Source organism: Alosa sapidissima, chromosome 7, assembly GCF_018492685.1.
Source record: "Alosa sapidissima isolate fAloSap1 chromosome 7, fAloSap1.pri, whole genome shotgun sequence".
Classification (NCBI taxonomy): Eukaryota; Metazoa; Chordata; class Actinopteri; order Clupeiformes; family Clupeidae; genus Alosa; species Alosa sapidissima.
Genome location: NC_055963.1, coordinates 3,652,847 through 3,667,643, shown reverse-complemented (window position 1 = coordinate 3,667,643; position 14,797 = coordinate 3,652,847). Strand labels below are relative to the sequence as shown.

Genomic DNA, 14,797 nt, shown 5'->3' with positions numbered 1-14,797 from the left:
TATTTCAAATTGCCACCCCCCCCCCCAGCTATAACGCTACACTCTGGGAGCATGTCCGTAAGCACTGACAACATTGAGGCTACATAAAGGAATGTTTTTCTAACTTGTGTGCTCGATTTGCTTTGCTTGTGAATAAAGTTGTATATTCAGTTGTCCAATGTGGTTGTTGAACGATGCTAGCCAGAAATGAATATAACCTAGGTGAAAGTTTCTGTGTCATGTCATACCTCTCATCTCGTTTTTGCATTAGCTGATCTGTTAGATATATAGAACATCTATTTCTGTGTAGTATAACATGGATTGATTCTACATAGGCCAGTCATTACTTTTATATTCCCAGGGGAAACATTACAATGCATCCTGAAGTTTCTTTTTTCCCACTCCACTGTGCACCTAGGGAGATACTTTCGCCTCCGATAATACCAGTAAACTTGTACTCGAAACGAAAGGCATAACTGAAAATGAAACAGAGTAACGAGTAGATTTCTGGCTCAAAAATTTACTTGAGTAAGAGTAGAAGTTAGCCTAGAAATCTAGACGAGCCCCTAGCGGCTAGTCTAGCAACTCTCCGTTGGCTTGTGAGCTCCAGAAATCGAAAAACTCAATCAGGCCAATGAAATCGTGTATAGAGTCGTTAGGTGGGCTTAACATAATGATTGATGGCAGAGTTGCAACGGTTTGGCTTGAATTCCCTGCTACTTGAAAACAAATAAGATGGATGTTGCTGTTGGCGAACAGTGTGACACGAGTTAAGCTTTTATTAAGTTGGCAAACGTTGGAACTAGCCAACTAGCTCCGCTGGTGGGAAACGCATGGGACTCATAGCGCTGCCGATGTCCTATTGCGTGCAGAGGGAATTTGAAAGACAACTGATTGTCCCGCCCCTCGGACTGAGCACTGCGAATGGTGAATGCCCAGACCCTACATTTTAATGTGGGTCTGGCTCGTCAGGCTAAGTAGAAGTAGTTTTGAAAAAGGAATATGAAAAGTTGCCATTTCTCAAAAAAAAAAAAAACCTTGTAATGCGCTACTACCCACCCCGCTCTTAAGGTAAGTTTTACTGCACAGGTGCTATACCAGCTAGCTACTATTACATAAGCAGCAATACATTTCCGTTTTTTCCTCAGGGTGTGTCTTTGTTCTGGAGTTTGCTTCACAGGAAACTTGCCGAGCATGCAGTCCTTCTGGCTGTCCTCCATATTGACTTGAGTAAGGATTGTCAGAATGTCCACATTTCTGGACATAAAAACAAAAATGTACATGATACAAACTGGCTTCATGTAACTTCAGCATCAGTGCTCCAAGCAACACTACAAATCTACCCTTACAGAAATTTCAGGTCTATGGTGAACAGTTGCCGCAAGGTCATATTTTCACATGCAAATTAGATTTCTATCAGTTGTGGTTAACTTTTGGCAATATTGCAGCAAAGTCATATGCAAATTGGGTTTGTCATCAGAAGTTAATTGGAAGTTTGCCATTATTGGCTAAGGGCCCCATCATGACATTCTAAAGCGCATCGTCACTTGTCAAAAGCTTATTCAAATTTAGTAGGATGTCCAGTCCACATTGGGAGGGTTTTCGTTATCAAACGCCGAGCGCATGGCGCAACAAGGTGTTCCTAGGTTTTTTTAATCATATGGGTGTGTTTGGGGCGTATCATTTTAAACCAATGAGAATGACATCTGTCATTCCCTTTAACGGTGCAAAGCGCGATGTCAAATATAAATGCATCCGTATTTTGACATTCAATGGCGCATTTGAAGGAGGCTGCTTGCGAGATCGTATAGAATGGTCATTCCACTAAACCATGCTTTACTAAAACCTAGTGTGGGGGATGTGGGGATTTCTGGTTTATGTGCCCACCTGCACTGGCAACCAGTGTGGCTTGTGTGACTGCAAGCGTGGTCACATGGGGCAGGTCACATGACTAAATAGGAAGTTATAAAGTTCGGTTTGTTGAGAGCTCACATTCTCTTGCTCCGGATTCATTTTACAAGACTTTGTATCTAAGTACCAAGAGAGACAAACACAACAGAAGCAAAACAAAGACAACCGAGCAATAGTTGCACACTTGTTGCTGGCCTTTGGCTTGAGTCACAGGTTCGTCTTGGCCGTCCAGTTGTCTTCTGTTGTCCAGAGCCAGCCACCGTTTCAGTTTAAACACAAATAAAAAAACATACATATATAAACAAATCAATGCCTTAACATCCTGCACGGCTACGCCATAAATGTGGTACCTGACATGCAGAATACCTATTCTGACTACGCCACCCCCTAATCCCAGGCGGGAGAAACCTATAAGCTCTCTAACGTGGCTGGTTCTTGGCCTTCCCCACAAAGGAACAGTTAACAAAAAGGCATATGCGAAATACTCAAATTTATTACAAATAGTATAAATACAATCCAGAATGTAAGTAAGAAAGACTGCATGGGATAACTGGCTGAGACTCCTTAGGCTAATAAGGTCGGGTCAGCACACACAGCTCCCATCTTGGAGAGGGGCCCTGGTGAGAGAGGGAGAGAGAGAGACAGCAAACCCAGCACCACAAAAGAATTCAACACGGCAAGCACTGCAAACACAAGTAAATACCACTACAGGATACCACTACAAAATACCACACTGTGTTGTTTACCAGTACACACCGAGAAAATATCTCCCTCCATGTGGCACCCAAACCGAAAGGAGCAGTACTGAGTTGCGGATCCGGCCTTGTACAAGGACAGCCTATGATAGGACGAGAGGAACAGCCAGCTCCCAGCACAAGCAGTTATAGAGAGACAATGCAAACAAACAAAAAGACAAACAAAATGAAAGCAAACAAACAAACCCAAAAACTAACAGTAAAACACTGGCTGGCCTGGTCCCTTTTAAAAGAAATGGTACATATTAGTTACCATGTACATTCCACAGCACAATTACACAATGGACATATGTAGTAAATATAAGCCTACTTTGCAAGAGCGTTCACTACTCCCCACAGCACAGTGACACAGGAAGAAAGGAACATTCCAGTGCTACAGATTTAAAGAAACATAGTTAATTGATTTATAACTACCATTGTAAACAAACAACTAAGATCATAAATATAAAACAAATTACCAGAGCATCAGTGTCTGTAGCCCAGCACACAAATCTTAAAATCAGGCAGTCACCTCAGTGTCCTCCATGAAGAGTGAAACACATGGATCTAGCATTCACCCTGATAAGTTAAAACAAGTCATGAGAAGTGAGTTCAACAAACAAACAAACACACACACACACACTAACTTCCTAGTTAGTCATGTGACCTGCCCCATGTGACCACGCTTGCAGTCACACAAGCCACACTGGTTGCCAGTGCAGGTGGGCACATAAACCAGAAATCCCCACATCCCCCACACTAGCATAGATGCATTTGCACTCGTTTATTATTTGAACTCATTGGCAAAGTGAAACTAACTTCATCAAGGTGTCAGTCAATGACAAGACAGTTATATACAGTTACTTTCACTATTGACTGACAATGGGTTACCATCGAAAACATAGGCTGAAAAGAGCAACACTTACCCTAATATTGCTCAAATGACTGAACAAAACAACATTTATCCTGCAGAGGAGTTGCTTATATCTCGTGACAGTGCGTCTTCAGCTGTGCTCCATACGTGTCTCTCGCCTCTCCCCTAATCACTTTTAACCGTCATTACCAATTTGCAAATGATGGTGAAAAACTACTCATCATGAGATGTACAGTATTTCGTAATATCATTATTCTAATTATGTTTCCCATTGTAATCGTGCAATTTGTAATGCTTTGCATGGACGTGCGCTGGTGTGCGTTCATTAATGATAGAAGGATGGTGCATGCACCTGCCAGGCGCGCCTGCAGGTGTACGTCCGTACGCACTGTGCGTACCATCAGGCTCAACAACGAGAGAAAATTTCCCTGTGTGTGTGTAATGTGTATTCACACCAAATTGGCCCACCATACCTTCCCAACTATGCACAGTATCCCATTAGCTGCATGCCATCAGGCTATTTACAATTTTCTATTACGTAACTTAGTGAACACTTAACAATTAACGCGCACACATTTAGTTTGAGCAGGAGACACAATACGCATGCAGGCACGTACGCTACTTGTTTTCTTTTACTCGGCTATCTATCTATATATGGTTATCAGCACACAATGTTGAGCTAATTCACTAATTCAATACTCATGATGGATCACAAGTTTAAACAACAGAAAGTATGGAGGCAGCAAAGCTAGAGGAGTTATTCCAGATGGGCAAGAACAAGGTAGGCAATTGGTGTGCTTGTCAGAACGTTAGACTGCATTACAGCTGTTTAAAGCCAGACGTCAAGAACAAAACAAGGTAACTTTAGCCTGTATAGGGCTGTATCAAGTTGTCCAAATGAATAGGTCATAGTAGACGTCGTTGTTGTATTATTGCATGTGGATGTTGTTATGCTATGTAGGCTAATTTTTTTGCTGACCAATGCACGGCTAAACCGGGAAACGGACAAATATTGGGGGGGGGGGGGGGGGGGGGGGGATGGGTCGGGTGTGCGTACCATAGCATTAATTCCTGCAGGCGCCCCTGGCACCTGCCAATATCACTGTTGACAATGCGCTCTTAAAATAACATATACACAACTTGCCATAGACTTCTGACCAGGTGTAAAGTAGCAATTTTTAGACAATGCGTCATACCACTCCCTAGGTTGTTAATTGCCACACCCCTGGGCGCATTGTTTAAAAAATAAACGTGCAAAATACAGAATTAAACTTTGTGCAGGTGGAAAACGAGTTTTACGCCATGCGCCAGTATGCAAAATACAGCCTTAAGTGTGGTAGCAAATCACTGGCGAACACATTTGCCACTAGTGGCAAACTTGTTGCCAGAACTTTACTGGAAGTTTGCCTGTAGCGGCCAACATTGACAAACTTCTGGCAATATTTTCTGGTGAACTCATTTGTTTCCCACAAATCACCCACTTTGCTGCAAATCTACTGCAAACATTTTATTTTTTTAAGGGTAAATACTAAAAGAGATCTAATGGTTCTCATGTTATTTGTCTATGGTACTCACTCTGAGCAACTTTCTCTCAGCTGTCTGCAGACGGATTGGATGAACCACGAGCCTGTTTTAATGCACCTGATGGAGACATATCATCCACTGTGGACAGGCAGTTAAGGAAGTCAGAGTAAGCTGGTGTTGAGATGGGTCTTCCCCCCAGCACGGCCCTCTCTGTAAAGTCCTTCTGCAAATCCGGTGTGTCTGCTACAGGAACTGGTCTGGAACCCTGACAGGCCTGGAAGAAGAACACTTTGGGCTTGTTGAGCAGAGCTGGGCAGTTAGGCCCTGAGAACAGGGAGTTGATATCATTGACGAAAACAAGTTCACCGTCCACCCTTAATATGCCCTCCCTGCAGCCATGACTGAGCACACAGCAGACGAAGCAGTCTCCCTGCACTGTATCCCTGACGTCTCTGAGCCTTCTTCTCATCTCCTCTGCTGTCAGGTCCACCCATGTGCTCACTCTGAAGCCGAGCTAGTTGAAGACCTTCTTCAGTTCATCTAAGTTTTCAAGAAGGGAATTTAGGCATTAAGGGTTTATTGATGCAAAAAGAGTAGTATGTGTCTGTTTCAATTTGTTTCTACATACAGCAATTTAAAATATTGAGCCGGAAACACCTACCTACGTCAATATTTGATCCATGACGCTCATTATTTTCAAACCTAACATTGTTGATGATCACACAATACTTTGGGGGGCTCATGTTGTACTCTTCCATCTAGGAAGAGTTTGGCGAGAGAGCAGTAAATATTGTTTAAAAAACAAAAATATAATAACGTGTCAAGACATTTGGGACTTTTGTCATGTGGTATGAAAATGTGGGCTTTCCAACCCTTTACAATAACAGTTTATTTAACTACTTACACAAAGATTTTTACATTTCACATACTATTTCAACCTGTCACAAAAACAGCAAAATCTCATATCAAATCTGTAAAAGCCTTTGACTTTCACTTTTTAAATTTACTGTCATAAGGTAAGGTTTAATTAACCTGACCCTAGCCAAATGAATTTCGCTCCGCCTAGCTCCACTCATCTGGAACCGATCCATTGGAATGGTGTTTCAGAAGGCTGGGCCTAATCAAAAAATGCTTGCATATGATTGAATAAGCCACTTGTCCGTCATCTATTGACGTGCTACTTCAACCACTCACATCGAAGCCAACCCGTGACGCTGATAACAGTCTCACAGTCGCTTCTCCACTACGTCACATCTATGATGGCTCATCTATGAACTCCCGCCCTGCGTCCTGATTGGCTGAACCATAAAGTCGGTTGCAGAAATCACTCTCAATGGAAGAGGTCCCAGATGGATGTGAGTGAAGCTAGGAGGAGCTAAGCGGAACGAAATTCATCTGGCGAGGGTCAGGTTAAGGTTTAATGGCAATTGGTTTTAACTTTAATGGCAATTGGTTTTAACAACCAGCAATACCAACAAATATGCCATACAACATCCTACAAGACATACACATAACATACACATCCTACAGTTAAAAGCACTAATGTTAATGGAATATACAACACCTGGCAAGGAATTACTGGATAGTCATCCATTTTATTACCTTTTGTATCTTGCACTTATTCTAAACAGTTAAAGAGAATACCTAATATAACCTACAATGAATAATCTTGACCTTTGTCTGAGAGATCCATCATTATCAGAGCGAGATTCAACAGATTCATTTGGAAAGAAAAAGACGAGTGAAACCTTATAGTAAATAGTTAATGCTTTGTAATGCTTTATTGGGGGCAGTAACCTGTGCAAAATATTAAAGCATATGAACAAGAAATAATGAAATAGCAGAGTACAAGGTCTAGACTATATATCGTAAAACTTCAAATAATAGCACAGGCTTTTATTTTTCCAAATCGCCAAACTGCACTGGGGTGCGTTTCCCAAAAGCATTGTTGCTAACTACTACGTTAGCAACTAACATGGTTATATATATCTATGGTTGAAACTATGTAAATACGACACAACTGTTTCCCAAAACGATAGTTTAAACTCTGGTGGTGGAACTTACAGTACATAGTCCGATGCATCGTTAAGCTACGTTAGTATTTCCCAAAACCATTGTAGCAACGAACGTTCACGTTGTGTAGTTACAACTACACATCTCGACCTGTGGTAGGATGATAGTAGAAGCATAGTTCCGGGGATCTTCATGTCAAAGACGTCACTGACGCCAGTTAATATGTATAAATAGATTTAGGTTTCTAATTGATATTTACACTTCTAATCACCATATATCCATACTTTAAAATGCCTATGGCAGAAAATACATAAGTTAAAAGTCAATTTGCAGCCACGTGCACGTAAGTCAAAGTCACACACCTGCAGATAATAATGTGCACATTTTTTGACCAGTCAGTTGAGAATATGTAGCCTTTGATTTTCATGGAGTGGGGAGATTCCTTGCTAGTTTACGCAAACCAGGCCAAAAAGGCTGATTCTGATAATATGATATGCACAAAGGATACATTTAGGTAAAGAATAATGTGAATATTGTTATCGTATAAGTCTTGGACAGGTGACTGTTAACTGCTGCGCACTGGCGGCTGTCATCAGCCAGCCTTAAAGGAACACGCCACCCAATGTCAGTAGTAATATATGTTCTTACCTTTTACAGTCTATGGTTCTTACCTTAACTTTCACGAGTTGAGTCATACCTCTCCCGTGTCGGTACGTGCACTCAAACGCTCTGGTGCGCGGCTGGACTGTGTTAGCATGTTGCTATACTAGCGGGCTTTGCCGTAACTAGCCGTAGAAGTAATCAAAAGCATCCACATTTTCCCGACTTAATTACAGTTGCACGAGTAGTTGATAGAAATGCTACGGCCACGCAACATGAAACGTGGCGATTTTCCAAGCGAATAAACAGGAGAACTACAATGTGTGGCGCAATAGCACTTGGGAGTACTTCGACCTAGCGTAGTAGTATTGTTAACACCTAATTGTAGATCCTATCCACCACAGAGTTTAGAATCTATGCTGGATCGACCCTCAGCCTCTCCCTCCCTTCTGAGCGAGAGAGAGGCACACACACTAGAGATGCACTGATGGGCTATTATTTCAACCATAACTGCATAGCAAAACCTATCATCCATCAGCACCAAAGTTTTTTGACCAATTTTCAAAACCGCACCCGCCCACCATCCGCTGGTTGTTTTAATGTAGGCTATAGGCTATGGGTGATGCAGCGCTGCTGACGTGAGGCTAGAAAGCCGCCTGTTCTAGAAAGACTGATCCAATGCAGCAAATATATTAAAAGGCTAAAGTCGTACATTGGCTATGCTGTAGCCTATCCCCAGAATATCAGCAGCAAACTCAGTCTCTGTCTCGCAAAACAGTCTCCAAATAAAACGCACATCGGCCTGTTGCCTATTCTGCCAGCTTGTGACAATATATCGTCCAAAATGCTTGATTGCATTGCATTCTCCACATTTTTAGTTAAATTTTCATGTACCACATCAGCATTTTTGTTCAGTGAATCTTTTGTAAATTGCTTTACAATAGCGTTGGGCCATTGTCAGCTTGCCTCTTGCCACTATTCACTCCTTGTCTTCCGATGTCATTTCTGAGTCATCTACAGATGTTTACACACATTCACCTCCCTAAATAGAACCAACTTGACGTTAACTTCAACCTGTGTTATATCCTAGATGAGACTGCCTGGGTTATTTTGTTTCAATATTAGCCTATATATAAAACACATAGTAATTGTAGCCTACCATTCAGGGAATAGGCATTTAAAAGAGAGACAGAGAGTGATATGACTCAGAAATGACATCGGGCGATGGCAGTGCGAGATGTTCAGAAGAGCTAAAACTTCTACAAACTCAATAACATCCACAGCGGAAAAAGAAGGTAAGAAAAATAGTCGGAAAACTTAGATGTGTAAGGCAAGCAAGCAAGTTTGGCGGTTGTTACTAAAAATGTGAACATGCACGTTGCACTGTTGTGCGGTGGACTTTCAGAATGAATGGAGTCGGAGTTTCTTTAATGTCGAGGCGTCATATAGTTTGTCCGATCGGCCTGCTGGTATAAAATGAATTGCGCTGTCTGACTGAAAAAGACGCGCTCTCTTCCCATGCAGTCAAAATGAATGGGAGTCTTCAGAACAGGCTTGTCAGTCACCCTGACATAACAGTGCGTAGCCTATAATGTGAATGACTTGTTATTTTATCAAGGATTTCTTTCTTTTTGCAAAAAATAAAGTACAATAGGAGCCTTTTAATATATTTGCTGCATTGGATCAGTCTTTCTAGAACAGGCAAGGGCTTTCTAGCCTCACGTCAGCAGCGCTGCATAACCCATATAGCCTACATTAAAACAACCAGCAGATGGTGGGCGGGTGCGGTTTTGAAAATTGGTAAAAAAAACTTTGGTGCTGATGGATGGCTGATGGATGATAAGTTTTGCTATGCAGTTATGGTTGAAATAATAGCCCATCAGCGCATTTCTAGTGTGTGTGTGCCTCTCTCTCGCTCAGAGGGGAGGGGGGGGGATGAGGGGTCGATCAAGCATGGATTTTAAACTTTGTGGTGGATAGGATCTACAATTAGGTGCTAATTAATATTACTACGCTAGGTCGAAGTACTCCCAGTGCTATTGCGCCACACATTGTAGTTCTCCTGTTTATTTGCTTGGAAAATCGCCACGTTTCATGTTGTGTGACCGTAGACATTTTTATCAACTACTCGTGCAACTGTATTTAAGTCGGGAAAACGTGGATGTTTTTGATTACTTCTACGTCTGAGCCCGCTAGTATAGCAACATGCTAACACAGTTGCGCCGTGCACCAGAGCGTTTGAGTGCACATACCGACACCGGAGAGGTATGACTCAACTCGTGAAAGCTAAGGTAAGAACATATATTACTACTGACATTGGGTGGCGTGTTCCTTTAAGCCATACCCAAGTAGCCTTAATCGAGGTAATGTTTAATTATGCATGATTTATTTTGTTATTGAATTCGTAGGCTGGGATTCCTCTCGGTAACAATTATGTTTAAAGGTAGCCTTAGCCCCCTGCTTTTTCAGTAGGGGCGGCAGTCAGGCTCATCGTGCAGTGAATGACAGTTTTTGGGTTATTGATGCTGCTTAATATTAGGCTAGCCTACTGCAGTTTTTGATTCCAATTCCATAAGCATGTTTTAGCTGGAAGGCTAGTTAACTAAATTAGTGAAGCAGGAGTCGTTGGGTGTCAGACAATTGTGGTCTTTGTTCATGTGTTCATCTTTGAATTTGATGGTGGGACAGTATTTAGTAGACCTATGACGTGGCAGGCTACTTGAACTTTTACATGTCGACTCCCAACATTTAAAAAACAGAAACACCACGTTTTGTTTTTGCTTGTAGTTTATTGAAATTATGTATGCTCTCAGTTACAAGGACAATTATTGTCAGGCACATTGAAAAAATGATGTCACCCTAACCCAAAATAGTACTACCACTACTAGTAGGGATCTCATTTTACTGTAGTATACAGGTGACTGTTGTCAATACAATAATACAATATAGGCCTACAATGATACCGTAACAAAATCCAATGAACACCACAACACAAACACAATTTCTTAGTTGTATTGAAACATCTCCAAAAGAATACAACCTGCAGCCTAAATTGTATTCTGCAGACAGCTGCCAATAAAATAGGCTACAAATAACAACTACCTCAAAGTTAACAGGCAAGCACTAGTTCTCAAACTCTGCATACTCCAGTAAGGTGAAAGATGGCTCAGGGAGATTTCCGGCAAATTAGCCAAGCTATGAATTGGCAATGACAAACATTTTAGTAATTCACATTGTCAATATGACAGCAGAGCAGATCAACAGATTGTCAGTAGAGACATTAGTGTTGGAGATGATAATAGGCCTGCTTTGGTTGAAAGCCCACTCACCACGTCAAGGTACAGGCCAGGAGTGGGGTGTTAGTATGACGCCACAATACATGTTAGTTCAGACAGACACATAAATATACACATACATATACACGCAGACACACATACATTTTTGTTTTAGGTATTGTATTGAGCTAAGGTCCTCAACTGTCTTTATTTCAGATTAATTTAACAGCGTTCCACAGAACTTCATTAGAAAACCAAGGATTACTAAAACTAACAAAAGTTTCCCAGTACCACTGTACCAATTAGGCCTATGAGGTGAGTGAAAGGAAAATTCTAAAGACACAGCACCTCACTGATTATGAAATAAAATAAGTTTGGCATATTGCCTCCTAATAGCTGTACCTTTATGTTTTTCTGTTTGTCTCCTCGCTAGGTGATGCATACGGATCCTGCAATATAAGGAGGATGCCATTTTCACCAGCAAGTGAACATGGTTGCATTCAACAGTTGAGTCAAACATGTGACTGTTGTCAGTGAACAACACCCCCGTGTGCAAACTGTACAACTGATGAGGAGGCTTGCAGAATGCCTGTGTTGTCCCTGAGGAGACAGTTCCCATTCCCTTGCCTCACCTGGTGCTTCAGAAGTAGGTGCTTGTATGCAGCTTTAAACTGGATAGCATTAGGGTTGTTATTGCAGCCTCCCCTGGTCCTAATGGCAGCAAAAAACAGCTCAAGATGGTCCTGACTTAATTTGAAGTCAGCAAATACTTACACTGTGCATCGGAAGGCAGCACTAAGTCACAGAACACATTCAGAACACTTCAGCAGCTGGCAATGAGTCCGATTACGCACGTTTTTCTTGTACCAGCATACAAGGGTTTTCCCCCACCATCCCTTAGACCGAAGAGATATTCTTCAGCCTTGTGGAGAAATGCTTCAGCACGGTCCTTGTTGTGTACTGTGATTGGGGCTTTATAACCCTTCGCAAGTGGATTTTTGCTGTTTAGGATATCAAAGGCAGCATCTACTGTTCTCAGGAATTCTACCGTGTGTTCAGACCCTTTAAACTAAGATAAGTGGAGCTCTTTATCACAGTAGACAAGGGCATCTGCCACACTAGAACTCAATACCTGAGCTGCCAGGTTGACTTTCATTTTTTGTTTTTGCCACTCAACATGGGCCATTTTCAACTTGTTGCCCAGGCGTAAGCCCTCATCCTCCTGCAATTGATTTAGATGTGCTAAATACTGCCATTTTATTTTCCCTCCATCAGGAGTCTGAAAAACACCACAATGGCATTTCGTAAGAGCTTGATCATATGGCATGTATCCAACAACACATGGATATTTTGCGAGGGATCAGCAGGGTGAGGAAAAGAAGCTTCCATGTGTGGAACCTGAAGCTTGGCTCCAAGCTCCCTAAACATGCTAAAGTTGCATGCTGTGCCATCACTGGTGAGGGTCACTACACGCACACCAGTGGCATGGAGCCGGTGCAAGCATTCTCTCATCATATTTGCTCACTCTTCTCCAGTCAAACCATTGATGAGGCAACAGGGATCTTCCAAGATTCATTAATGGACACTGGCATGACCACTAATGCCTCTCTGGCTTCAGGTAAGGAGTAGTTTACTTGGCCACTACCTACATCCACATAGCCATGAATTTTACCCCCAGAATATTCAACCTGCTTTCTAATGCACATCTCATCCCTCATGAGAGAACAGATAGTTTCTTTACCCTGTTTTTTATTGTCCTCCACATGACACCGAAGTGCAGAAAAGGATGCCTTGGTAAATCCAGGACCTGCATCCACCGAGTTGTACCAGCTCCGGATGGTTTGGGGGTGTGGAAGGACGAGATCGAAGGACTGGCGCATGTAACCCCTTCTACTTGTCTGCGTTGTGTTTTCCCAAGAAATGGCAAGGAGACGTGGAACCAGTTCGTCATTTATTGACCTGGCATGAGAGAACACTTGAGTGATTCCGTAGCAAGGCAGCAGCATGGATTTTAACACAGTATGCTAATATGAGAGGGAGAAGAAATATTAGCTATCCACACGTGTGATTTGAAACTTCGACGTAAAATGTCTTCTAATGTACAAAAACACTACACAAAATACACAGGTTACATTGGCAAAGGAAGTGCATAACACCTCGAGACCATTGGTGTTGATTTGGAATGTTTAGTAATGAATTCTAATCTAATTATGTGGGAGTTCTGTTTACATACAACTTACCGCTGGCTCTAATCCTCAAACTATGAGGAAAGCCACGCAGTTTTACGTGTATGACCACTAGAGGCCAGTATTCAACCAACTGTTACCAGTGTGTAAGAAAAGAACTCAAAAATGAGTGCAAGTGGAAGAAACCAAATCATCACTGTTACACGCACATACTCGTAAGCCTTAGCAGAATAGAAGTGTAAGGTTAAGGCAAATGTTCTTAATTGTTCTGAAATTCTAATAGACTTCCTATTCCTTGTAACTCTCAACAGCATTTCCATAGGCACACCAGATATGGAGCCCTCTAGAAGCTCAGCACACTGAGACGAAATAAGCGCTTTCTGCTTCAACTCAAGGATGACGAGGATAGACTGTGAACTTTGTTTTTTAATCTGTTAATTCTGTCATTTTGGACCTTTATCCTTTTGCGGCATTCTTGGAGTTTACATTCCACCGCATTTACCTTGCGTTTCAGTGTTTGTGGTGAATCACTGACCATGTATGCATGGTCTAGAAGAACATTGGATGTCTCTGTTGTGCTAGAGTAACAATGATCATGTTTCTCTTCCACGTCATCCATATCCTCCTCTTCCTCCCAGTCACCCATACCTGCCTCCTCTGCATCAAAATCAAAATCCTGCTCCACGTCATCCATACTCTCCTCGTCCTCCCCATCATCAATACCTGCCTTTCCCATCACCAAACCCTCCTCTTCATTATCAGTGACATCCTCGGACAAAAAGGCTACTTTACAGTAGCTGTGGTCCGTTGCTTGATGTTGTGTTCTTACCCGTCTACTCACTAGGGTTGGGTATCGTTTCAATTTGAACGATTGCGATTCCAATTTCTTATTTCGATTCCGGTTCCTCACGATTCTCGATTCCGATTTTTTTTAAAGGCAGGGTCAAAAAAAGTTTAGGATATTTTAAATGAGCTAGCTAACCAACGGTCTTTCTCAGGGTATCTGCACATTTTTCAAGTGCAAATTTAAAGACTTTTTAAGACCTTTTCAAGACATCTAAATGAAACTTAAGACTATACCACGACAAAAAGATATATATGACTGTTTATGCAATAGTTTTTTTTCCTACTAATTTTACCCCCCACCCCATTTTGGATGTCTACAGAAGTTACCAAATATATTTTGGTGAAAGAAAAATAAATGTGTGTGAATTACCTTCACAGCTATAAATGCCCAATTTTAGGGTCTGGGCTGCTTGCTTTTGAAGCTGGCTGCACATATTTGGTTTTGCTTACTGCTGAGGCTGACTGTTCTTCACCTGTGTCTGTAGTAGCCTAGGGCTACTTGCCAAAGACATGTGCACTGGACTGGATTCCCTTCAATATTTTTTTTCAAAGTTAGACTAAGCTATTTACATATTTTAATAACCCTACTTTATATAATTTACTATGTGCATCTATTGTCCAATATGCAGCACAGCAAATTAAAGTTAATCCACTACATTTTGCATACCAGTTGTATCTAAACTAACCAAAGCTTGACTGAAACATTGTAAAACCATTGACTTGTTTTAAGAGACAGGTCCTCCTCGCATGATCCTGCTGAAAACTGCTGGTTTCATCTCAATCACGCACGTATTATGAACGCACATATTTCTTTTTTTTATGTAGCAGTCGCCGACATTCAAAAAATATGCGGTT

General features: G+C 41.7%; 1 long non-coding RNA gene across 1 annotated transcript; it reads right to left on the bottom strand.

Moving 5' to 3' along the window:
* Positions 1 to 1,119: 1,119 nt before the first annotated feature.
* On the bottom strand, positions 1,120 to 12,572 carry LOC121713396. The gene is made up of 3 exons (XR_006032812.1): positions 12,560 to 12,572; positions 5,074 to 5,228; positions 1,120 to 1,236 (listed from the first exon to the last, which is right to left on the bottom strand). It is a non-coding gene; the product is annotated as an uncharacterized LOC121713396 (long non-coding RNA).
* Between the last annotated feature and the right edge of the window lie 2,225 nt (positions 12,573 to 14,797).